This window comes from Alligator sinensis, unplaced genomic scaffold (assembly GCF_000455745.1).
Source record: "Alligator sinensis unplaced genomic scaffold, ASM45574v1 scaffold30_1, whole genome shotgun sequence".
Lineage (NCBI taxonomy): Eukaryota > Metazoa > Chordata > Crocodylia > Alligatoridae > Alligator > Alligator sinensis.
This window is the reverse complement of record NW_005842060.1, coordinates 652,912-679,765: the sequence shown is the minus strand read 5'-3', so window position 1 is coordinate 679,765 and position 26,854 is coordinate 652,912. Positions and strand designations below refer to the sequence as shown.

The following is a 26,854-nucleotide window of genomic DNA, read 5'->3' as shown; positions in this document are numbered from 1 at the left end:
TCTTCCCCTCAAGCAGAGGCAGCTGCAGGGGAGCAGGCAGGGAGGAGCAGAAGCTGCAGCTCCAACTCTGACCATAAGCCTGATCCCGGGTTGGGGCTGGAGTCAGAGCTGCAGCAGCTGTTTGCCCCAGCTCGTACTCAAATCCAAGACAAGGGGTTTCCCTGCCATCATAAGTGAAGGGAAAAAAACCCTCCTCTTAGATTCAAGTGAATTCTTTTCCAATAATTGATGTACTCTTGCCATGTATCATAGGGGCCACATAGCAATGTATATTAAAGTAAGCCCTCAGCATTTTAATCTAAGAATTGATGGTGATTTGTTCCTCCCTTTGCACTGCAAGTAGTTGGAGACCAACTGGAAGGGGCTAGAATGCTGAGGCTTGGGCCCCCTCTGCACGTTTCACTTAAGGTGTGATTAACCAGATAATCACATCTTCAGTTGTGACCAATGACATGTTCAACTAATTAATGGTGTGATAAAACAAGCAATAAACTACATATTGTCTATGGAATAACTTTGTAGCTTATTGCTTGTTTTATCATGCTATTAATTAGTTGAATGTTACACATTTTTTGTGTAATAACTTTGTAGCTTGTTCTAATTGTACCATTAATTTAGCATGTGGCCAAATACTCCCCTGTGGCTGGGAGCCCTGTCAACTGAGGGGCTCCCAACCACAGGGTTGTGTTACCAGACTTAATATTAGACTTTAGGTAGTGGCACTGAATTCATAAATGCTTGAACAAGAATAGTCCATTCTCTGAAGTGAACATTTACTGAACACATCAATTTGCAACTTAAAGCACACGACAGAGAACAACAGAAAAACTTAACCTAAGTTAAGACGCAGCCCAGTAAGACAGTGACAGCACACACAACTTAGTCCAACTTAAAATTCAATATAATAAATCAAAAAGACAAGAAAGTCTTGCATAAGTCTTATGTAATCCTAAGGGCAGAGTGTCTCCTTAAAGCCAGGTATTCAGAAAGTCCTTCTGGGGGATCTGCAGATTGTCTTAGGCAATGGAGTGGAGATCCTACAGGCCTCATCTCTGCTTAGGGTTTTTATAGGCGAACCTGCATCTCCTCCTCCTCCTCCTCCCCCTTGGGTGCTTGACCATAGCGTGTTTTTCACATACCTCGTGTATAGCATGTCCCTCATGACTTTTATGCATTCAGGGCACCTAAACACATGATGGACCTCTGCTCCAACATGTGCTAATTAGCATGCATCAGAGCAGACACAATTAATCAAGACTTCTGGAGCGTGCTAATTAGTGCACTCCAGCTTCCTCCACGTCATGTGTATTCAGCATCCCCACATTTCAAAATGGCAGTGGAGGGTTTTAAATAAAGCTTTTCAAATAAGTTTTAGTTAAAGCATCCCTGCTGCCATTTTGAAGCCCAGGCTGCTGAATACATGTGATGCTGCAGGCGCTTTAATTAAAGAGGCCCCTCCTCTACCCTGGAGCATATGTATAGATGCCGTCAGTGTCTTTTATCAGGTATTCTGGTCTCATCTCTTATGGGTTTGGCTTTGAAATGTAAATGTGGTTCTCTGCTTTCTTTGGTCGCACCAGCCCAAGCAGGAGCCCTCTCCTGCTCCCTTAGGTCTGTCTCCAGCACACACACATGATGACTGTGCCAGGTCTTTGCCAACAGGTGCATCACCCGCTGCCAGCCCCACAGCTGACAAGGCTTGCAGTGGTGGCAGTGTTGTCAACAGTGGGGCTTGCAGAAGAGAGAACACTGCCTCCCATGAGCCTCCCTGGCGGTGCAGCTCACAACAGGGGGAGAGCTTTTGGCTGCAGAGCTTGCAGCAGGGAGAACCTTGCCCCCACTGCAAGCCTCATGAGGTGCAGTTCTTGCAGCAACACTTTCCCATAGGTGTGTGGCATGACAGGAGGTGCAATTGTATGGATCGTGCGTTGGATCCCATTGCGCCTTTACCTGCATGTGTAGAGGGGCACTTGGGGTCAAACTGTATGATTCCTTTTGTTTAACCCATTGTCTGAATCCTGAGCCAACCAGTGCTTGAGGGCTGGATATAGCTGTGGGTGGAAAGCACTTCAAAGATTTAAAGATTACTTGGCATTGTGTCGTTATAGGACATTTAATTCCCAGATATTGACTGAAGAAAAAATGCTGCTGACAATGCATAGGGCCAAGCTATTTGTGGATGTGATGGAGGACAGATTTCTTCAGTAAATAATTATCAAACTGGCAAGACATAATGCTATTTTAAATTTGGTTTGGGCAAGTACTGAGGATATTATAGAGGAGTTGACTGTAAGAAATAATCTTGGATTGAATGATTGTGAGTTGATTCAATTAAAAGGGCAGGATAAACAAAAACAGTTCAATAACTAGTCTTTTAATTTCAAAAGAACAGACCCTGAGTAATTATGGAAATACAATTGGATTAAAGAGCATAGGGATTTAAAAGGAAGCTTGGAATTTCTCTAAGTCAAAGGTACCAATACTATTGGAATTCTTTATCCCTAGCAAGACAAGGGAAGGGCTTCTGACTTAACAGAATCAATAACTACATCTAAAAGGGTATGAAAAACAAACCAGAAAAAAAGAAACGGATTACTAAAGAAAGCTAGGTTTTGGTGTCACAGAGCTTGGACAGACTGAGAGTTGCCACCATTTCAGCCAAGTTGGGCTTTGCAGAAGAAAAGAAATGGAACCACTATATAGTGAAGATTATTAAAAAAACCCCAAAAACATAATGAATGCTTTTCTTCTGTGTTCTGTAATGATGATGATGGAGAACATCTAGAACAGGGATGCTGTCCAAGTTCTTGAGTGGCCAGGCATGGCATGCTTTGTGGGTTGCATGGCGCAGGGGTGGACCCTCCCTTGCTGTGAAGTCCCCTTCCTTTCCCATCATGCTGGCAGGAGCAAAAATGCAGCTACCACAACCACCACTCCCCAGGTCCCCACTGCACTGCCTTGCCCCCACAGGCAGGGGCATGAAGATGAAGATGGAGAAGGGAGAGTGAGCCCAGAGACCCTGGCTGTTTCAAGAGCAGTAGGGGAGCAGCAGCAGGGCAGGAGGCCACAGACTCATTATAGGCTGGATGTAGCCCATGGGCCACCATTTGGACAGCCCTGATTAGGCAGAATGGTAGGTAGGGATAAAGGTGTAGAAATGGACAGGCACATTGAATGTTGACTCCCAGAGTCATTCTCGGAACCAAAAAAGCTTCAGAGAGCCAGTCCTACCAAAATGAAATGCTCCCAACCATAAATATATACATTTTAATAGCAAATTTAATTTTGAAATGCAGATAAGATATAAATGGCCAAACAGCAGAGGCAAGGCATATCAAGCAAACAATTGAAATGTGCACTCAACTAAAGAATTAACAATCTCATTTATATTTGTGAGAATTGAAAATTAATATAAATTCTAAAGTCTTTCAAAATCTCTCAGAGGTAGCCAGCTAGTTAGGGGAAGGGTCTTCCTACCTAGGTTTCAAATTAAATTTTAAAAGGGCACTTTATGTAAGGTCATGTACAGATGAGCTGTGCTGTAAGAACTGGAGTTCAAGGCTGAAGAAAAAAGATTCCAAGGTAGACCCAGAGTTTATATACTCTGTTACTTGACTCATTATCAAAAAAAGCTTACAAAATAACATTTTAAAAAAATATCCCTAACAAGTTCTACTGTAATTTTCAGATCTCTATTTTACCCTCTCTTTAAGCTATATCTTGTCATAAACCAGATCAAACTGACATGAAGCTACTAAATGCACTCCAAATAATCTTTAGCATACTTCTGACATTTCTCACATTTCCTAAAATTGCTTGCTTGTTTCCTTTTGCTTCTTTTTCTCTTGCCCAAACTTTGGTCAAACAAATGCAAGAAAATGCTGTACCATATGGCCCTAAGCTGTTCAACGGCATACTATAATCTGTATGAGGGAGAAGCAAAACTTGTATCTGAATGCGCTCAATTTGCTGAGGAGGTTGAAATTGATAAGCATCCTCGCAAGGCATAGAAGACGGGCAAATTAAAACTTTGGTCAGGTAGCAAAGACTATTAACAAATCTATCAAGTTGGAGTGGATACTGCTTTTCTAGGGAATAGGAAACATGGAACATGTATTAATGATTGGGTGTGCATGGAGGGAAGGTGATCCAAGCAACTACAGACCTGCTGATTGACTGGAAAAAAATACAGGGTTTTAAGTACAGTTTTAAAATAAAAAATAATTAAAGAAATGGAGGTAAATGGAAAATGGGGATAAATTCATTTGGGTTTACCAAAGATAGATTATGCTACATTAGCTTTGCATCGTTCTTGAACTAATCAATTTTTAGACAAGTAGAGCTAATCTCTCTGGACTTTATTAAAGCATTTGATATAATACCATGTGGGAATTTTAGTTAATCAGAAGATCAGATTTGTACAAAAATAGAAAGGGAGGTATAGGACTGGTAAAAGAGGAGGAATCAATAGTTTATACTGAACGGAGAACTGTCAGGCTGATTACTAGTGGAGTTCCTCAAATTCTGTTCCTGGGATATATCTTATGTAGTGTTTTCTTTTTGACATAACATATTCTTTTTGGTAGGCCAAACAGGAAGAATACGATGACTTAGAGGACTGGAACAATAGAGTTCGGGATGAAATATAGCAGTACAAGGTGTAAAGTTCTGTACATTGGGCCGAATAACATCAGATGGGAATGATATCAGAAAAGAAGACCTGGTTATGTTAATCAATAATGCAACCAAAAGGTAAATGTAATTCTATGATGTATTGGATAAAGGTTTCTAGCAGGAAAAAAGAAAGAATTAATGTAATTATACATTGCTGAGACTGCATTAGGTGTACTGTCACCCAGTACAATTCTAGTCACCCATTTAAAAGAAAGATCAACTCAAACTGGTATGTAGACTTTCTCTGTACCTGGACTCTACATTTTTCAGTCATTCTTACAAGATCTTAGGAGCTTAGCCTATTACTAGGTTGTTAGGCAGCCTAAGAAAAACAAAAGCTGAGAGGGGATTTGAATTGGTTTCTGTAAATATATTGGGGATTTGGGGAGTGTGAAATGCAAGGGAGGCAGAAGAGCTGTTTAAGGCAAAAGTTAATATTGGAACCAGAAGAGTTGGTCTTAAACTGGCCGTTAATAAGCACAGGCTGGAAATTAAACTAAGCAAATGTCTTGCTATTAGAGCAGTTATGTTCTGTGAAGGCCTTTAGTAGGAGTACTTGAGACAAACAAACTAGCTAATCTAAAAGTGGGTCTTGCCAAATATATAAAGCTATATGGTGTGTTTGCCTATGACAGTAGGGGACTGAACTTGATGACCCAGAAGATGCCTTCCAGTCATACATCTTTACATTGTACAAAGTCTTTCTTTTTAATGGGATACATGTCCATTTTACCATACTTCATTATCATATATCATGTAGGTCTTTCTATATACTGTATGAGTTTTTCCTTATAGTATATGTTTAGATTTTATTATTGTATGCATGTCTCTAGATTTTATGACACTTAAACTCAGTACTTCAATGAATGGTTCAAGACTCGATTGATGATTGTAGCATTGCCATCAACAATTTATTTAACAAACAATAATGAGTACACCTCATTGAATACTGTGAGCAGTAAACACATTTATTGAACATTTATAAAGCTGGGCAAAATTTCAATGCTATTGAACTGTCAAAAGATCAGACTTGTCTGTAAGAAACAGTTCATCTTCCAAGGTCGTGTGCTCTAGGTGTGCTGTTTGTTGTTCCATCATCCTCAGCAACTGTATCTATAATATGCTACTCATCTCTGTCATTTTGTCTGTTTCCTCATGGTCATGCTGGTGTGATGAAGAGAAAAAGAGGAGTGAGAAAAGAATACTGCTAGAATTGTAGTCCCCATGCCAAAAATGATGAAATGTCACTTTGATTTTTAAAATTCTGTTCCCATAAGCTCTTCCCAGTCCTACATCTTGAAAATGGCAAGACATTTTCAGTTTACTCTGATTGTGTAGGACCTGTCAGTCTGACAGTAGGGTGGAAGTTTGGAGAGAGGTTTGATTAAATGCCAAATTGGCTGTGGGTAGGGGGAAGGGGGAGAATAGTTAAAGAGAGTGCTAATAATTCTCCATTCCAGTTCTGCAAGCTGTGTTTTGATTCGGTTTCAGATTTGGCCATTTCGGAGGACAGTGATTTGTTTTGGTGTTTCGGATCACTGTCCTGTTTTGTTTCAGCCAAATCTGTTTCGAACAGACTGCAAGGGAAGCTTCACACAGCCCTACCCAGCTGGGTGGGGCTTGGGGTCGGGGGCTGCAGGGCACCAGTGGGGAGCAGGAGGGGGCCGTGGGTGGCCACTGCCTTCTGTGCAAGTGAGGAGACTCCCGCATGGATCTCTCATCATGCTGGGTTGTGGGGCAGGGAAACACCACAGAGTGGTGAGCAAGCCTGCTGGTCCCTGCTGTGCAACTCGACTCTGCAGGGAGCAGAGGTCTGTGCTGGGATCTCCTTGCTGCCACTGCCTGCCCCATGCTGCACCAGTGATGTGGGGCTGCGCAGGGCAGGTAGCAGTGGTGAGGAGACCCTGGCGTGGATCTCTGCTCCCTGCAGAGGCAGGGCAGTGCTGGTCCCTGCTCCACAACCTAGCTCCACAGGGAGCAGAGATCTGGGGCTGCAAAGGGTGGGCAGCAGCAGGGAGGAGACCTTGGCATGGATCTCTGCTCCCTGAAGAGTCAGGTTGCATGGCAGGGATTCCCAATGCCCAGATCAATTTCTTTCCCCTCAACCCCCGGTTCCATTCTCCAGCTCTCTGATCATTTCCCCCAGCTCTCCCCAGGGGGTGTGGGCCCTCAGGATCTGCATGCACGGTTTCAACAGGCTGCCCCTGATGCTGCTGGTCCCAGCCTGCAGCAGCAGCCTGCTGAAACCCTGCACACAGATTGGTAGCCTGCACTCCCTGGGAAGAGCTGGGGAAGCGATCAGAAAGCTGGGGAATTGAACTGGGAGCTAGATGTCAATATCAGTCTTCCCCCCCCCCTTCCTCTTAGTTTCTGTTTCCCTGCAAGCCTGGCTCCAAAACTCCAAAATTCTCTGAAACATTTCTGAAACATTTTGGAGTCTTCTGATTCATTTCAGAGCCTTCCATTCGATTTAGATTTGGTGTTTCAGGCTCCAAAACAGCCTGAAACACCTCCAAAATGAAACAGCTGCTAAAATTTCATGCTGCCCTTCCTGGCATATACCCAAAAGGCAGAGAAGGATTCTGTGGAAAATGCAGTGGGTTAAATGGGAGGATGCACCGCACCAAGCTACTTTTTTGTCAGGATGGTGCCCCAAGAACAGGTGCAGGAATAAAAGAGATAGATAGCAAGCTATATGGGCAGTGGCAAGAGAGCTGCACTGCCATATGGCTTCCATGCCAAATTAAGCCAAAGGAAGTGCTTTAAGTTCTCACTTGAAGATCAGCATAAAATGCACAGCAAAATAGTATAATTCAGCATCCCTAGGGGAGAGGAGGAGGAGAGTGAATGCATTAGAGTGCCTTAAAATAACTTTCTTTTAAGAAATGTCTGTAGTATGAGTTGGACAACTTACCTTCGAGCTTTGGTTCAAAGCTGAGGGTATTAATGAAACTTTGATCCAGAAAAAAGAGGGAGAGAGAGAATCTGGTGGGTATTTTTTCTTTTCCGTATATTTGCTGCTATAGTAAAAGTCCCCGCCCTTCAGATAATTTCCTTTTTAATCCATGTGGAGCCACTATCCTAAAGAAAGGCAGGTCTCAACCAGGGGAGGGTGGGAGAATGATGAGCACTCTGATATTAGCGATGGTGTGTTAGACCAGTTTAAGTGGTGGGTGTATGCTTGCATACAAAGGATGGGGAGGTGGAAGGAGAAAATTTGTATACTCTTCAGTGCTGTCACCATTTTGAGTAATATCTAGGAGAAGTTTATACCTGCCGGGCGGGGGGGAGGGGACTGCAATGATGGGGATCACTTAATACAGCTCCCCTATGCTCTGGCCTGATATACTACTGGGTGCTCAGAGCCAGAGCTGACCCGAGCAGGGTGCAGGGCCCGGAGTAAATCAGCCCATGTGAGGCCCCACCCCTGCTTCGATCCCACGGGCCCCAGACTTGAGGAAGCTGCCACCACCATCAGCAGTGGCAGGAGGAGGGGTAGTGAGCAGCTGGACATGGAGCCACCACTCTGCCCAGCCCTGTGCCGCCACTGCTCCACCCCGCTCCATGGGACCCCTCAATGTGAGGGGCCCAGGGCAGTCATCCTGATTTGCCCCCCCCCCCCCCCCCGGGATGGCCCTGCTCAAAGTGTCCTGCCCTGAGGTGGACTTCCCACTTCTTTCGTGCCATGTCTTGCTTGTCCAAAGGTGGAAATAGAAAGGGAGATTCCTCTAAATAGGGTGACTTTCCACCCTTGGGTAGGTTTGGTCCCAAAGCGGATGACTTGAGGCTCTGCCTCCCCTATGCCCCTCCACTCACCAACTGGAGCTGACCACAGCCACGGTGATGTAATGGGCTATTGCAGATTGGTTTGCTTGTTCAATAAACTGCCTGAAGTACAACATTTACATCCAAGGAGCTTTAAGGTCCATGTTGCATGGGTGCTTACCCTGGGCACACTTTAACTAAACTTTTTCCCTCAGTAGGGTTGAAACAATCCAGCCAGGGACCCTCCCATGTTGGCTGTCTCGCAACATAAATGAAAATCAACTGTCCTTTTAGGCCGAGCTGCAATGGGCCGTATCGGGGTCCTCCTGCATTGGCTCTCACTTTAATTTAAACCAAAACAAGTTAAGCCTTGGAGCACTTCAGTTGTGGTGCTTCATGGGGTGAAGGGACTCACATCTCCAGCATCCCGGCTCAGTCCTGGGGCAGGGTCCACCAGTCGTCTGGACTTCTCGTGGTCCCTGTCTTCAGAGGTAAGAACCCCTCCGGGTTCTCTCCGATCTGGCTCAGAGGCAAATATCTGGCATCCGCGTTGTGCCAGGCTGGATCTGCAGGGGAGCTCCCTGCTGCCACTCCTTCCTGGTCAGCTGCATTCACGTCACTCCCAGCACGCTCTCCCATGCATAGAGAGCGCTTTTAAAATGGAATGGCAGAGATGTATATGCCTCCGCTTCTGGGGCTCAGCTGCCTGCAGGTAAGTTGAGCCGTCCCTCAGCCCTTTCTCGGCTCCAATCCCCTGTCGACTGAGGGCTGTTGGTGGGATATGCATCCTGTCCCTGGATATGCATCCTGTCCGTGGCCACCTGGGGGCCATGTTGCCCTGTGTGGTGACACAGTTTAAGAACTAAAAAAGTAGAGAGAGAGAGTAGATCAACATAGTGGCACCTGAAATAAGTCATTTAACCACAGAGGGCAATGAAGTCTAGGACCTCAGTATGGGACTACCTTGAAATATGCCATCAGGTATGACTGCTCAATAATCAGGAATAGGACAGAGGTAGTTTATGCAAACTTGCCATGAACTGAAATCATGATGAACTGCTCTTAACAATATAGCAGCCTTTAAATCAGAAAGTGGCACCTGGGCTATGGACAGAAGTTACACAAACCAGTATAAGCAGTTGGAAAATGGCTCAAATCTGTAACACAATAGACATTTAGTGCACATGAATCACTTTCAAAATGGCTGAAACCTGTTGAAGATAAACCTGGATGAATGTAGTATCAGACTTAACTGATTTAAATTAAATCAGTTTATTGAAATTTTGTCCCAGATCTCCTCCAGATGATTTAAGTTAACGCACAGTTCCTTAGCATCCCGGGTTGCTTTGCACCTCCCCTGCAACCCTCCCCCCCACAGCTAGCCTTGGCCCAAGCTGTCTGGTCCAGCCCAGTAGGGAGGCATATTCTAGCACCCCCTGGCTTTGGGCCTGGGTCACTGCAAGCGCGTAGCTGCATTTTCATAATCAAAAGTGAATGTCTGTTCACTTGCTTATTGGTTCAATATACACAGCTTAGACTAACCTGTGAAAATTGAATTGAACCACCCTTGGGCTTTTTGGCTGTCTTTATTTAGCCCTGTTCTAAAGGAGTAAATCATGCTTAGAAAAAATAGATAGACTGTCCATGAAACTAGCAAAGAAATAGGGACATCAGTGGAAGGACTGGACAAACACACAATAGTTGTTTCAGGAAAGGTGTGCACATACACCTTCCCACGTTTTCATAAACCACCTTCTAAAGTGGATTTACCAGCTCGTTAAAAATACGAGATAGTTCATAAAATGCAAAATGTTTTGGACACAAAACATATCACAAAATAATTCAAGATGACTCTCAAAGCTTTCAAGTGTAGACAAGTCCTAAATAGATTGTCTTTTGTTATGCTGGTGCTTTAGCATCACTTCCTTTTATGTTTTCTAAGGTTGCATCTTGATTTGTGGAATGGTTTGGGACAGCCATTTATCTACCTTTTATTTAATTTTTGCCACTCTTCTAGGAGTGCTGGGAAGCCTAGGGCCACTGATGGCAGGCTTACTTGCCTGTATATAAATGCCAGGAGCCTGGGAAACAAACAGGAGGAACTGGCCCTTCTGCTAAACAAAAATCAATATGATCTCATAAGAATAACAGAGACCTGGTGGAACTCCACCTATGACTGCACCACAGGTATAGATGGCTATACCTTGTACAGGAGGGATCGTGTTGCTGGAATGGGTGGGGGTGCAGCGCTCTGTGAAGGAGCAGTATACTTCCCTACAAATGGAATTTGGCAGCCAAGGAGGGCAACTTGAGACTCTGGGTTAGATTACAGGGGGAATGTGGTGAAGGGGCTATAATGGTAGGAGTCTACTACAGACCTCCTACCCAAGAGGAAGTTCTTGACCACGCATTTGCTAGTGAATTGGCAGAGGCTGCACATTATCAGTGCATGGTTGTCATAGGCGACTTCAACTACCCTGATATCTCAAGGGAGGTGCATTCTGCCAAATCTGATTGGTTGCATAGCGTTCTCACTTGCATTGATGAACTTTACTTGTCTCAAGAAGTCTACAGGCCAACAAGAGGTAAGGCACTTATGGATATGGTAATGGCCAAAGGGGATAATATAGTGCAGCATTTCCCAACTGTTCTGCCGTGGGACACTGGTGTGCCATCAGGCATGTCCAGGTGTGCCGTGGCATTTTGGGCTGGAGCCACGCCTCCTGCCATGCCCCCAGTCAGCCAGATGGGGAGCATGGCTCCAGCCAGTGATTCAAGTGCTGCGCTGCCTGCTCCCCACCTCTCTGTAATTGGTCACTCACCACCCCCACCCCCCACTCTGCATTCATCCGCTTGCCACTCCTCCCCCTGCCCACTCCGCATTTGGCTGGTGTGCTGTGGGTGGGAGAGACCATGTAAGTGTGCCATGTGGTGAAAAAGGTTGGGAAACGCTGATGTAGTGAGTGACCTGAGAATCAAAGGGAAGCTGGGAAACAGTGATCGTGAGCAAGGCTGGCAAATCAGTCAGCAATGCAGAAATCCTTGATTTTTAGGAAAGCCAACTTTCATAAGCTCAGGAGGCTGGTTATTGAGAAACCATGATCTGATAGAAAGGGGAGTCCATGGTGAGTGGTTGCTCCGGAATGACATGATTCTTGAAGCACAAAGGAAATCCCATAGGAAGGGTAGCAAAAGCCTGGATGACACCTGTGGCTAAATGCGGGACTTGTGGACCTCCTGTATCTGAAAAGACAAGCCTATAAGGGATGGAAGTCTGGTAACATCACCAAGGAGGAGTATTCAGTACTGGCCCACACCTGTAGGGAGCAAACTAAGAAAGCCAAGGCCAAAACTGAATTCTAACTGGCTATAGGAATCAAGGACAACAAAAAGTCCTTCTTCAGATGCATGGGTAGTTGGAAGAAAAAAAAGGGCAACATTGGACCCTTGCTAAACCAAATGGGGCAGCTAACAACCAACACCCAGGAAAAAGATAATCTCCTTAACAGTTACTTTGCATTGGTCTTCCACCAGCTCAAGGGGATCACCCTGCCAAACAAGATGCAGGATTGCCAGGGTATGGGCGAGCACATGCCCATCATTGTCAAAGAACTCGTGAGAGAACCCCTCGAGAGGCTGGACATCCACAAGTCAGCTGGCCAGTACGGATGGAATGCACCCAAGAATGCTGACATCATAGCATGGCCAACAGTGAGGATATTTGAGAACTCGTGGTGCTTGGGAGAAGTTCCTGAAGATTGGAAGAGGGCCAATGTGGTGCCTATTTTCAAGAAAGGAAGGAAGGAAGATTCAGGGAACTACAGGCCAATCAGTTTGACCTTAATCCCTGGTAAGATACTGGAAAAAAATCATCAAAGAAGCCATTAACAACAGGCTAATGGAATGCAACATTCTGAGAGAGAGCCAACATGGCTTCATTGCAGGTAGGTCTTGCCTGATCAACCTCCTTTCCTTCTATGACCAGGTGAAGCATTGGCTGGACAAAGGAGAAGAAGTTGATATAATTTATTTGGACTTCAAAAAAGCCTTTGACTTGGTATCCCATGAAGTCTTCATGGTAAAACTTGGGAACTGTGGCCTCAAAAATCTTATAGTCTGATAGCTGGGGAACTGGCTCTGTGGTTGGACCCAGAGAGTAATAGATGATAGAAGAACTATGTCAACGTGGCACATGGTGACCAGTGGTGTCCCTCGGAGCACCATACTTGGACCAGTATTCTTTTATATTTATAAATGATCTGGATTCAGGTATCAGAAGTGGACTGGCTAAATTCACTGATGATACCAAATTATGGGGGAGTGTGATCACAATAGAGGATAGGCTGGTGATTCAGGCTGACCTGGGCAGGTTTGCAAGGCGAGCAGATCAAAACCTGATGGCATTCAACATGGAGAAATGCGAGGTGCTCCAGCTCGGGGGCGGGGGGCGGAATCCACATTATGCTTACAGGCTTGGCGGTGCTACACTCTTCAGTGTGGAGAAGCAAAGGCTCAGGGAGGACTTGGTGGCAGCCTATAAGTATATCAGGGCCATGGTGCAAGCATCTACTCTGGACACTTTTAAGAAACAGTTGGATTCCTATCTTGCTGGGATCATTTGACCCTAGCTGACTTCCTACCCTTTGGGCAGGGGGCTGGACCTGATGATCTTGTGAGGTCCCTTCCAGCCCTAGTGTCTGTGAAATCTATTAAATGAATTTTCTAGTCAAGCCTGTAAATAGATCTTGAAGAACAGAAGTGGAATGTGCACCTCAGTTTAAACTCTAATCTTCATGCATAGAGAGGTTCATAAAGAAGAGGCTTTTTTTTTTTTTCTTTGCTCTATTTTGTTTCTTCATTAATATATGAAATAATTTGTAAATGAATGTTGAAATGAATTCTGTTTGTTAAATGGAATTTTTTTTCCTTCCTGTGACTTGGGACATCTCTCTTTTTCAGTGACTTCTGGCACGTGGTGCTCTTTAGCAGCCTCATTTTATTCTATCTCATATGAGCTAGATGCAGCAGAGAATCTGCCTTTAACATTTCATTAGTACCGGATGAGACAGGCTCATGGGGAGCTGGTTGTGTCTTCCTAGTTTTCTGACCCAGCCAAGATTTAGCAGCAGCCTACTCTAAATTACATTAGCTAATTATGGTTGGCTGGGGACATTTGCCAAACAGGGATAGCAGGTATGCTCTCAAGCAACTACTCTCTCCATCCTAGACAACTGAAGTTTTGAAGGGAGGAAATCTAGGATCCTGTTTTAAACCTCTTTCATCTGGAGGTATTCCCAATGTGGGACTTACAAAGGATCAAAAGTCTTCCTTTATTACCTGACTACCACAAATGGAACCAGTAGTAAGTAGATTCTCATATCGGATTGTCAGAGCAACAGCCCATGTCTTCCTTGAAGTTCAGCCATAGACCACTGGTAAGAGCAATGTTGCTAGTTTGAACCAAGGGACTACTTTGACCTTTCAGTAATCCAGAGGCAAAAAATAGCTACAACTACCCATAATACCCTCCTTCATTTCTGCTATGTCACAGACTATTTTCCCTTACCCAAAGTATGGCTGAAGCATAGTCCAATTGTCTATGTTCTACTTAAGATGTATCCCTCCTTTAATACCTTCCTGTCCAAACCATAGCTGTTTTATTTTTCTCTTTGGTAATTTGCCTGTTTTTTATTTTTCAAATTGGATATAGAGCAGGCTGACAGCAGTGCTCTCTGTAAATGGAATTTCTCCCAAATAGAAGTAATAAGCTGTCACAGAACACCAAGCGCTGTAAGGAAAAACTCAAACAGGAACCACAGGAAAAAATATGTTTCTATAACAAAACAACCAATCAGCCCAGCAATTGGAGTGAAATTTCTTTGCGAGTGAGAGGCAGTGTCTGTGTCATGGAAGAGGAACGGGTGAAAAGCAGTGTTTTATCTTACACTTTTTGAACAGTACCTTTTTTTGTGTATGTATATAACGCATCAACGCAAAAAGTGAAAAAATTATAACCAGTTGAAACACGAGCCTGGAGGGGCTATATTAGGCAGGGTTTTGCACCAATGTGGAATTTGGCCCAAATTAATTCCCACTCATTTAAAGAGAAAATTGATCCCATTGAAACTTTAAAACAGGGAAATTAGAGTCAGGAGAGACTGGTTACTTTCTCTACCTTGCCAGAACTGTTTTGTGACTATAGGTAGGCAACTGCTCTCTGTCTCTGTCTTCTCATGTTAAAATGTACCCTAGAGACCTTCACTTGGAAAGGATCCCATAGTTGCAGGTTATTTTCGAAGACTCAAGTTCATGTCTCCTGTAAATGGCATCCCTACCCTTATGAAGCCCTAAACACCCCAGTTTATATCTTGGATAGTGGCTTTAGAAGTGCAGAGTAGAACCAGGTGGCTCAACCAGTGGTATGGCCACAGGTATATTCATTAGGGGGAAACTGTTTAAAACAAACTCTTGGCTACGTTAGTGCATGTAGTTGGTTCTATGCTGGTGTCGTAAGCATTGCTCGTCTCCCACTGGGGTGTCCTCATTCATCTCTTCTTACAAACCTCCAGAAGAGTTCAGCTTCAGGGGGCACTTTGTTGTTGTGATGACCCCCCTCTATTAAACTTAATTGCTGGCTTTTTTACCCTCTGCTGTTATCAACTTTGGCCAAGAACTAGACATAAAAGGCCTTGAAAATATCTTTTAATACCTATCAATAATTGCATCCATCAGTCTGCATTAAAAATCATAGGAAATCTTGGAATGAAAAAAAAAATGAGCTGCAAAGTGGGGAGAAAACCCGCCAGCTTTAATAGCCAACAGCCTTTCCCTCAGAAGAGATGTGCCTGATTGCACTGTGTTTGGACACGGACACCAACTGTTTGTAAACCCCCCAGGCAGCATAGTTTAGAATGCAATTTGTCAAGTATATCTCTCTTGATTATAGTTCTAACAAGAACTGTACTGGCTTTTTTATTATCAAGAAAAATTACATTCTCTTGTGCTTGCCCTCTGTTTGAAGACTGATTGCAAAGATTGCATTGAATTGTGGAATAATCTTTGCTAATGCATAATTAATACACACTGATTTAATTTGACAGTCAGCCCTATTTTTTTATTTTTTTGGTGAGCAAAGAATTTACATTTATATTAGAAAAGTAAAGACACAAAGAAGAAACTCCTGCAGAATCCAGTTACCTTTCCTTGTTTCATTTCCTTCAACCGCATAGTTTGGTCATTTGTTTATTTTTATTATTTTTAAAGAAACCAACAAACACAAATTGCCATCAGGCAGGTCAAGAAGAGAATTGCTTTTTACAGTTGGTCAGAGCTTTTGCTGATTTGTGTAGAAATTAAGTGAGGAAACAGAGTTGATCATAAATGAGAGCATACATTTGAACTGAGAAGACATAAATATTGATAGATGCCTTTTGCATCTTATTTTGAAGAACCAAGGTCAGCCGTGTCCAGTCATCATTGCAATACCCTAACTGCGCACTCTCTTCAAACACTGCCAGAATGCATTTTCTCTGTCTTCTAACCTAAGCATTTATTGCATAGCCTTGCTAACTCTTGGTCTATTCTCAGCATACTGCTTATCTCTAGTATTAGAATATAGATAAGCCTATGAAGGCACAGAGGTTTTCAGTGTACTGCATACTTTATATTACACAGGTTTTCCTAGTCTTTGCTGTATTTGTCTAATTGCACCAATCCATGCTCCTTGATCACCCTTATAAAGACACCAACGTTTTCTTTCAGCTGCTGCTGGCTCCTAAGTCTGGTTGTGAACCTCTCTTTATGCCATAGTGCTTCTTTCATAAGCAAGTCACTGGTACATTATTAGATTTGCATGGCATGTCACATGAGCTTCTCATTATTTTTTCATTTGACATTTATAGCGTGTTGTCTATTTTCAGAAACAACAGCAAAAGAATAAGACTTTCAAATGTGTTTACAGAAATATAAATTGGGCTTCGCTGGAAAATAATCTCACTTCCCTTCAAAAAGAAGGATGCAAATAATTGTCTGCTTGCTGCATATTGAGTGTCACTGCCATGTAAATAACATAATGCTCTCTTCAAGCCAAGATTATGTAGCCTTTCTTCAGAGGCTCAGCATAAAACATGACAAGATCAGGCTCATTCCCAGTGAGACTGGTATTACTTTTTGGGGAAAAAGAGATTAAGAAGCTAAAAAAAAAAATCCTAAAGTCTTAGCAGTGAATATAAATTTAAAAAAAAAGCATGGTTGCAGACAAGAATCTATTTTAAGAATGATTGCCCGGTAGGCAAAGAGACAGAGAACTTATTTGAGAATTTGTAAAAGGTACTTTGAGAGGGTTTGACAAATCTTTTTGTGAAACCAAGATATTAATAATTTTTAAGTAATCGGAGAAGTGAAGACAGGCAAGATGAAAAGCAAAAGGTTACAGATGGAGTAGGCGGTAGAGCAAGCTAAACAAAGCAAATATTCTGGTACAAGCTTTCTTACTGTTTTTCAGTGTATTTCAGTTACTGCTCCTCTGGGGAAATCTTGGGCTGAGGCTGCTTTTTGTGTTACCCCTACACACCCACCCATTTTTTTTTTTTTTTAAACCAATAAATAACATAGTTGCAAATGGATACAAAGACATTTTTATTTCCTGATGTTGAGTATAGGTAAATAGCTAAACATCTAGAAAATACAGCAAATGTCTAGAGTTGGTCTCTGGAAAGACCACTATCTTGGCTCCCTCAGCCCTAAATTTTTTTTGGCTTCATGCTTAGGGATGAAACATTCAATCAGCACTCTCAACCTCTAGGCACTAGTGTCTGGCTGATCACCTGAGTTGGTGCTGTTGCTATTTGGTAGGTGTTAGAGCAGTCACAAACTGTTGTTCCTTTCTGCATGTATTGGGGACAGTAGTTCTTAACTGGCTATGAGGACCTAATTGGTGACCTCTCCTGCCTCATACTAGCTCCCATCCTCTTGCTACTATCAGCAGGTCCCAGAGCCTGCAGAAAACTTCAGTGGCTGCAGTGGTAAAAGCCACACTGTTGTTACATTTAAAGTATTATCTATCATAAAGGACACATCTCTATTTCCAGCAGCATTTTTCCTGCTTATGCCTTTCCTTACCTGATAACACACACGTGGCAGGGAGATCTGAAAAGGCTAATGCATTTCTGCTATGTTTTGAGGTCGATGCCCAGTCTCTTCTTGGTGAAAAAAGTCCTTATCTGGATTGGCTCCCTTTTTGACTAACACATGTTGCCCTGTGGGGTCAGGCCAACTCTCAGGATCTCAATATTGCGGTGTTAGACAGGAGGGTGTGACACAATTGCACATATACAAACACACAAATCAATTAGGTGTGCGCACACACACACACACACACACACACACACACACACACACACCTGTGGGATGCTCCAATTGCCCCAGCATCACAGTGTTCTCGAGCCGTGCCTGGTACCTCAAGGTTTGTAGAAAAAACATTTAAAGCTGTGTCTATGGCCAGATCGCTGATTCTCTGAATCATCAGCAACAAATCTTCAGATTCAGATTTGGCCGAATCAAATCGGGGACAGTGATCTGAATCAATTAATCGAATCACTGTCCTTGATTCAGGCCGAATCTGAATCCAATAGGGCCCATTTCGCACACCCCTACATTTTAGCACTTCTCCATAAGAAGTGTCCTAAAGGCAGCTATGACCAGTGAAGACCCGAGTAGCAGGTTCTACTGCAACCATGTTGCAAGGGAGAAGTAGAATTAAGAGGTCCAGAGTCTTTGTGGAGACAGGGCTTCAGTTCAGATACTTTTAGGCCTTGGGCAGATCATCTGAGGTCCAGGAAGGATCTTGTGGCATTTGGGAAATTGGGTTTATTGTCTGGAGGAGAGCTCTACCTCCACTCAGAAGGGGTTAGATAAGCTCTGAAAGGTTAAACTACTTGAATTTCTCAGCTGCCTTTCACACCAGGATGATAGAATTTGTGTGGTTATCTCCACTTATATCTACAGCTATCTTTGCACTAACATGTCTGCCTAAGTGTTACCTGAGATGTAACCAGACTGAAGCAAAGAAGAGTGCAGAGAGTTTGAGGCAATAGCCATGGCAGCTCAAAGATATTAAGCAGCTTGCCCATTGCAAACTGGGTATTTTACTATTCTCCTTGGTCATGGCTGTAAATTGAGAGAACATTTCCTTTTCACATCCCTTCAAATGGACCAGAGGAAACTGGTCCATAAGAACAATAATGCTGAACAGCTCTTCTTGGAAAATCTCGCAGGGCCTCTGGGTGGATAGGTGGTGTGGCATGGTGCTTGTCCCAATGGAGAGGGTGTTCCACTGGGTCTGTCTTCACTGCCCCTTTTTATAGGGGCAGACCTTGTGTGACCCTAGTGACAGGAGGCATGCCCAGTCAAGGGTCAGCAGGGATGTGCAGTTTCAGGTGTGTGTAATGGTGGAGTACAATGGTAGAGTTGCTGGTTTTGCAGGGTCTTTTGTCTTTCAAATGCCGGGTTCTTGTCTCTGTTCCTGGGTGAGATCCGTGGTTCTTGGATGAATCAATGCGAGGTGATGGCCTGGTCATTACAGGCCATTCAGTAGAGGCCTGCTACCATTGTATTTCAGTCATTCCCAATCACTTTCATTCATCCGGGAACCAATTTTCATGGGAGGGGTACATGACTCATACAGTTGCAACACAGGGGATGCCCGGGCAGAGGACACAAGATGGAGGCTTGACATACAAAATAGAAACTTGACATGACTTACGCTAACTTACATATATAGGCTTAAAACAGTAATCACACAATATAAAAGCAGTACAAACATAATAATTATCACTTATAAAACAGTGGGTATCGATATCAAAATAGCAGGGAACTTATTTGCAAAGAGTGGAGAGAAAAATAAAACTTACTACCTAAAATAAAATGTTAAAGCTTATGCTACATCTTAGCTTACTTATACTTATCTGTAGGGAATAGAGAGGGAAAGAATTCAGAAATGGTTGGGGAAGGGGAGGGAATGTATTTTAAAAGAAAAAACAAAAAGAAAAACTGGGGGTTTTGCTACATCGGGGGTTTTGCTACACACAGGAACAAGACATACCCAGTCTCTTTACTGGCTTTGCTACATCCCAGGCAGCATGGAAAACTGTGTTTTTCTGTACCATCGTTCATTTGCTAGAGCTATTGGCTGCTGGCTTTAATTTTGGTTCGCTCTAATTTTAGACACGTAATGTTCAGAGACAGATTCTAGGGTTTCAGTTAAGCTTTATGCAAAGAGCTGTTTATTTCATTGTACTCTTAAAAAAAAAAAAAAAAAAAAAAAAAAATGAAGTGACCCAGCAGGCCTCCAGTAACATCATTAGGTTTGGGGCTCTGTGCTGGATTTCTGCTCTCTGCCCTGCAGCATGCTGTCTGAGCCTGGAGCCTAATGGTGTTACAGCATACACCCTCCTGAGCACTTCTCATCAGCTAGCTATTTCCAGTCACTGCCGTTGTACACAGCCCATGCAGCACAACCCCTGTCACTACTGCTATGACTATCTCTTAAAAGCATCTGGCACCTATCATAAAAGCAAACACCTCAGTTCTTTTCTCTGTCAGCTCTCCATGGTGCTCCTACTTCACACCCTCCTTAGCCTTCATCTTTTATGCCTATTTTCTAAATATTTTCCCAGTAATAAGACACTGAGATGTGAATGCCACTGCAATTTGAACAGGATTCCCTAGTTATTTATCAACTGAAAAATGCTTTTTGTGGAGGAGATTTGATAATTATGGTAGTTTCCGAATAATACTAAAAAAACATTACTTCAATGCTCCAGTTCAGACATATGGGGGGGAAGTGTGCTATTCCCTCCTTTTCCCGACCCCTGTATTTTTTTTTTCTCAGTTCCTCCTTCTGTCCCTTTTAAAGCCACAATAAGAAATATGGTCGTGACGTATACTTTCCCACTTACAGCCCTGCAGTGCCCTTTCTGACCTTGAAAGATCTGTAAAAGAGCAGGTTTCCCTTGAGGATATGTAATTGATGGGTTATTCTCAATGGAAAGATAAAAGTCAAAAATCATTTCCACACAGAAACCTCAGAAATTGTATTATAGACTGAAAGGGCAATGGAAAGTCAACAATATGCTTCTGGGCCTGAGGAGAGTTTTATTCTGGATCACAGAGATCACCGAGTTTGAAAGAAACAAATGGCACTGATACTTGGCTGCTCTCAGCCAGACCAGATGGATTTCTTTGGTGTTGAGCTCAGTATTTTGATACAGGGGCAGGGCAGCAAAGCAGTGGGCCAGAAAAGGACATAACTTCAGCCTGTGATTTATTTGTAACTGTCACCTCTGAAGAGTATGGTAGTGTACGAGTGATGCTGTAGCTGTGATCCTTATTGATGCTAACCGCACCAGCATAGAAGCACTGATTTCTTCCACATCAGTTGTGGTGGACAGGACATTGTGTGTGAATGCCTGATGTACGCTTACCAAAACAACTGCTATATTCCCAACTTGGCCAAAGACAAAGGACACATGGGGGCCAGAAAAAATGCTTCGAGGACACCCTCAAGGTCAAGTGTAGCATTGACATCACAAATTGGGGGGGAAAAACTAGCTTCCTTTGGTACCTCCAGGTATGTAGAAAAAACATTTAAAGCTGTGTCTATGGCCGAATCACTGATTCTCTGAATCGGCATCGAATCTTCGGATTCAGCTGAATTGAATTGGGGACAGTGATCCGAATCAACGAATCAAATCACTGTCCCTTGTTCGGGCTGAATCCAAATTGAATACAGCCCATTTTGCATACCCCTAGTAATTAGGATAAACTTAGACAAGCTTTTGAATGTAAGACATACTTCTTCAGGTCTCATTGAAGAGTGGCAACTAGCTCAGGTTGTTCTGGATTCAGACAGACTTCAGTCCATGACTTGGCTGAATGAATTGTTACTTTTACTGTTTGATGATGTCAGTTCTGGACATCTGCAATATGTTCATATCTCTGCTGCATCTGAAGATTTGGTGCAATTTGAAGTTGAGTATATTGGATAATCATCAGGCTGTGTTTTCTAATAGGGAAGGCCAGAAAACTCATTCATTCCAAATTGATTCTAAGACAAATGTCCAGTTCTTCTTTTCATGTATAGATAGTATATGCATACTCTTATTTTAATGACTTATGTAGTGGAGTGTATCTTATTGTGTGGACCAGATGCCCATTTACAAAATTGATTACCTATTCTATAAAGCCATCTCTAGGGGAATGCATAAATTGGAACTGCTGCGACAAGGAATTTTAACAGCCCTGTTGTCAGGGTACACTAAAGCTAGCCAAGAGTTAAATGCATCTTATAGCATGCCCTAGTTTTGGCACTTGTCAGATTCTGGCTCTATTAGATTGTCCAGGAAAGTTTTAGGGAGGTATCCCTAGGGAAATTTTAGGGATGTATCCACTAATAAAGTTCTGCCAAGTTCTGGAAAGGTCATCCCTTAGAACCATAGTAAGAAGAGTCAAATAATTCTTTCTATTTGTTGGCAATGTATAGGGTGAGGGGGACTGTTCATTGCAAAGTTGATTTATTTTTAAACATAATAAAAATGGTAACAATTTTGCTGCTCTCATAAACCACCTCGTTTGAAGGACAATGCACAATTGCTTGGACGTAGCACAGAGCTAAGCAGCAGAGCACAACAAAGCAAAATGGAACATTAGCTCTTTCTCTGCTGACACCCACACAGATTAAGGGGTGTCATTGCTGAGTGTTTCAGTGCCTGTTTTACATTCCTTGCTGCTAATCAAAATTGCAACCCTGGAGTTAGGTTCCTAGGCCTCCTCTAAAATGCAAGGGGGACTTAGGTGCATCAGAAGGATCCAGAGAAGTCAACATGCTAAGGTTGACTGTGGGAAAACATCAGTCTTAGAGGTGTGTCTTAATCCAGGGATTTAGGTGTAATTTTCAGCATTGTAGGGAGGCAGTTCCCTTCACTTGGGATTTTCAGCCCTGAACAGTCTCCTTGAGCTAGGTACAGTAAAAGCTGTGTTATCTGGCACTTCATTAACTGACATGCTCTATTAACTGGCATGCCAGTCGACGTGGCAAAAACGAAACCGGAAGTCCCACTTTTGGTTTTACCAAATCCCACATTGAGTCACGGCAAATTTATTGATAAATGAATAGTTTATTTGTAATCCAATGTATCCAATATGTACAGGGGAGGGGCCATGTGGTGCCTGTTCCCCAGCACACTGACGCACTGGATGCAGCGGGAGGCAGGCAAAGATGTCTCTTGGGTAACCAGCATATTTGGTTATCTGGCACCCCGCATTCCCCATGGGTGCTGGATAACAGAGCTTTTGCTGTACTTCTGTTAGCCCCTTCTCACAGATAAGGGGAGCCCTCTCTTGCCAAAACTTCAGTGGTATGGGCACTTTCTCAAGATGTAGGAGACCCAGGTTCAACTTCCTTCTCTGCCCAAGGGAATTTGAATGTGAATGTTCAAAACACCAGCTTATAAAATACATAAACTGGAGCTCAGTCTGTCCTTTTGAAGCTGTTTCACTTTAAATATTCACTAGGAGAGAGTTAGCATGACTCTAGCCTCTGAGGGCACTTCTCTCAAAGACAGGAGATGTGGATTCTGGTCTGTACACTTGAAATTAGGTCATGCAGATGAGATGGGTATGCCTTTTTTGAATACTTGTAAAGGCTTAATAGTGAGGTAGGCCCCTTGTTGCTAAGTAGAGCTGCCTTTGGGCCAGCCAAGAATTCCCTGACCTTCAGGAATCTAGGAAACTTTATTGGTGAAAACAAATATTTGGGCAACTGCAAAATTAATTGGCAGCTGAGCAGGGTTTTGAGGATCTATATTTTGGAGCATGTGGGGTGGGATTTGGAGTTCGTGTCCATTTTTGGAGCTAAGACTAACAACCAAAGGGTGAATTACAACAATGGAACAATGGTTAGAGGCCCTTGGTTAGAGGCCCTAATTCAAAGCCTGGAGAAGTCCGTGGGTCTTTGATTTCATCAGGCTTTAGATTACACTCTTAGAGGCATCTTATTTTCTTGTGGTACAAAAATAATACAACTTCTAACTGAAGAAATTCTGAACAAGCATATAGGAGACCATGGCTTCCCTTCCCTCCTGCCTTCTGTACCAATTAAAACGTACTCTGGATGCTGTTTGGTTTGAAGAAATAACATTTAATTTGAGACTACTTATCCAGTATTTGTACTGATTTTTTTCCCCCTCCCCCACCCACCCGTCTTACTATCGTAACGTGTTTCTGCCCAGCAATCCCTTATATGTTGTTTATAATAAACTATAATAGCAGCAGCTAGGATATAATCGATGCTTTGTTATTTCTCCCAACCACATCCTTTGCCTAATGTTGTAGCGTTGGGTGTAACTGTGTATATGAGCCTGCACTTTTGGCTTTTCTGGAAAAAAAAAAAAAAAAAAAAAGTGTGAGACCTCGGTTTTAATGTGATCCTTGTCCTTAATGAACTCCATATAAAAGTTTCTATAGGCTCTCCTATGTTAATTTCACAGTCAAGGGCACAGATGTAACCTATAAACAGGTTGAGAATATATGTATGTTGCAGAAGTCTAGTTAAATGAAAAATCTCTTGTACCTCACCAGTTTTGCATTGGCTGTGGGTTGCAAGGCTTAACTAATCTTGTAATTAGAAGAGCCCTGACAATGAACCTTGTACTCGTTACATGATTGAGTGACAAACATAAATAATGCATGTTTTTGCTGATGTTTTATGTTGCCTCTGAATTGTAGAGGCTTTCAGAGTACTACTTTCAAGGTTATCCATCTGTCAATTCAGACCAGAGAGCAGGCCTCATCTGAAAGAGGACATAGACACATTACTCAGTATAGGCACATGTAGAGTGCCCAAGGCATCCCCAAGACTGCCTCCATCTTGGCAGAGCTGAGAAGCTTTGTGGCCATCTTGGGCCTTAACCCAATTTGAATCCTTAAATTAGGTGTTACTCTGTATAGCTCCCCTGAGGGGCCTGATCCAGCAGCCATGCCCAGAGTTTACCTAACCTAACCACACAGCTGTGCAGAAAGCCAGAACATCTGTCACATCTGTTCAAACTCTCAGGAGGGGAAGGCAGAGGCATAACTGGGGGCTTGAGTGCCCTGGGTAGCATCTACACACTGGGGGGACAGAGTTGGTAAGGAGGGCCCCTCTTTCTCAATAGTGTACTGTTCCAAGCAATCCAGTCCAGGGGTGGGGCTTGTGTTCAAGCACATCTCCCTGGAGAGTGACCTAACCCCATGGTTATCAGCTGTTCTGGTGCGGGAATGTTCTCCACCCCTCTGGCTGCAGATCTTCAAATGTGCACGTAAAAAAGCAGGTCGATAGGATCATGTGGGGGGAGAGTGCAAGGATGACTGTGGCCTGGCAATTGGGGGGCTCCATAGGTTCCATCTTGGTTCCAATTTAGGTTTTCTGCATTTTATCTTAAAGTGGTACAAGATAAAATACCTGAACAGACCTTGGAGCAGGGACCAGGCCCCAGAACGCCCCTTGTAGGGGTAGGTTTCCTCTCTGATTCAGTGAACCTGAAGCTGTTCCACTGCACGTAGAAGAATTGCAGCTAAAAGTTCATTGAGCTAAAGAGAGAGAGAAGGAGGCTGTTGTGAATCCCATTCTGTGCTGCCTAATTCATTCCATGTAATTGTAGATGGAGCGAGAGAGCCAAACCCCAGGTTGTGGACTCCATTGGTGGGGTCAAGGCTTCTAGTCTTTAGATGTACGTGTTACCAAGCATCAAAACAATTTTTAATCCCCTGGTGGACTGAGGCAACTGTCTTTTTTTTTTTTTAGAAGACAGCCCCACTTCCTACAGGAATGCTGGTTTAGACTTGCTTAATTTGGTCCTGGTGAGTGATTTACATAAGACGGCAGCTTGCATTGCTGGGTCTAGGTTCCTCTGCGTGTTCTGTGAGGTTCTTTACCAGCACAGATTCTGCATAGTATTATTCTAACTTCTGGGAATGTGAGTTGATGGCTTCAGTACAGTTCTGTGTATCGTTCTGCACAGTAATGTCAGTTCAGGAAACCTGGTAATTGGCTTCCTTGGTATATGGAACGCTTGTCAGAATGCATTTGTTGTCCCTGGAGCCTCATCTAAATAGCTTTATAAAGAGTGAATCTGACTAGATCCAGGGGTGAGATGCATAGCAGAAGTTCAATGGAATGTATTTTCTCTCCTAGAAAGCAAGCCCGATCTCTTTTCTTTTAAAGGAAAGGTAGAAATGAAACACCTCAGCTTGTACAAATTACAATTCAAACTGATTGTTCAAATCTATTAAAAGCATCTCGTCTGTCTCAAATTCCAGCTATCGTAACTGTGTGAGAAAAGGAAACTACGACTGACAGACTCTTCAAAGGAGGCCATCTGCTTGTAATAGCATTATTTTCCCATAGAGTTTTCCTTTTCAAGCATGATTGCTGATACAAATTCTCAGCCTGCAAGAACTATGTCTGTTGAGTATGAGGGAGAGTTGGCTGAAGTGAAACTGGGGCAGGAGTCCTGCTGCATGTACTGTAGCATGGCAGCAAAAACACTGTTATTTCTTACACCAAGGTAGACATTGTGCCAGAAGAGCCCTGGCACAAGACAGGAAAAGCAGGGAGCTCCCTTCAGAACAAGGGAAGCCCAGATCCCTCCAATTCAACCTCTGCTGCTTGCATTCCCCGGACCAGATGCTGTATCTAATAAGCAGCAACTTTATTTTTCTGCACCCCCAGTAGGGTGGCCACTGGTCCTGTTTTATACCAGACCACCCTGTTTTTAAACATGTTGTCCCCTGTCCATTTCTGAATGAGGAACAGACTGTAAAGAAGTCCTGTTTTTTTCAGTTCATTTGTGGAAACGCATGTCAATCATTTGTCCTTTTGATTCTATTGGCTGTGCCTAGAGTTAGGGTGGTGCACAGCCAGATGGGGAGGGGTTCTGAGACAACCAGGTAATGAGGGAGGGAGGTAATGGCCCCACCCCTTGCTGCTGATTGGCCCTGGCCCGGGGGGGGGGGGGGGCTGGTGACCCTACCCCTTGCTGCTGATTGGCTGAGGAGGTTGCAGCCCCACCCTTAAGTGCTGATTAGCCAAGAGGGCCCGCCCCTCACCAAGGGGCTGTCGTGTATTCTGGGGATGTCAGTAGCCACCCTAATCCCCGGGTAATTGTGTAAGAGAGCACATGCTGTGCATGTTTGGAAGAGCTTGTGATCTTGTTGAGCCCCAGCTCAAGTCTGGGATCGTGCCCGGTATGCAAAGGCCAATAAAGATACCAGGGGTGAAAGTATAAAGAAGGTTTATTGCTAGCAATAAAAGGTGCAAGCGGAATAATTTCACATAACAAGCACACAGATTTCTAATTCTAAGCATCTTTTATACAGG

General features: G+C 43.4%; 1 protein-coding gene across 7 annotated transcripts in view; it reads left to right on the top strand.

The window, feature by feature from the left end:
• Window positions 1-26,854, top strand: part of PJA2 (praja ring finger ubiquitin ligase 2) — a 255,895-nt gene that overhangs the window by 157,650 nt on the left and 71,391 nt on the right. For 6 of the 7 annotated variants that reach the window (XM_025203523.1, XM_025203524.1, XM_025203522.1 and 3 more), the window contains one exon: window positions 4,587-4,752. The exons of the other annotated variant lie outside the window; for it this stretch is intronic. The gene's annotated coding sequence lies outside the window, so the exon portion shown is untranslated. The remainder of the gene's footprint in view (window positions 1-4,586; window positions 4,753-26,854) is intronic. 7 annotated transcript variants of the gene reach the window in all.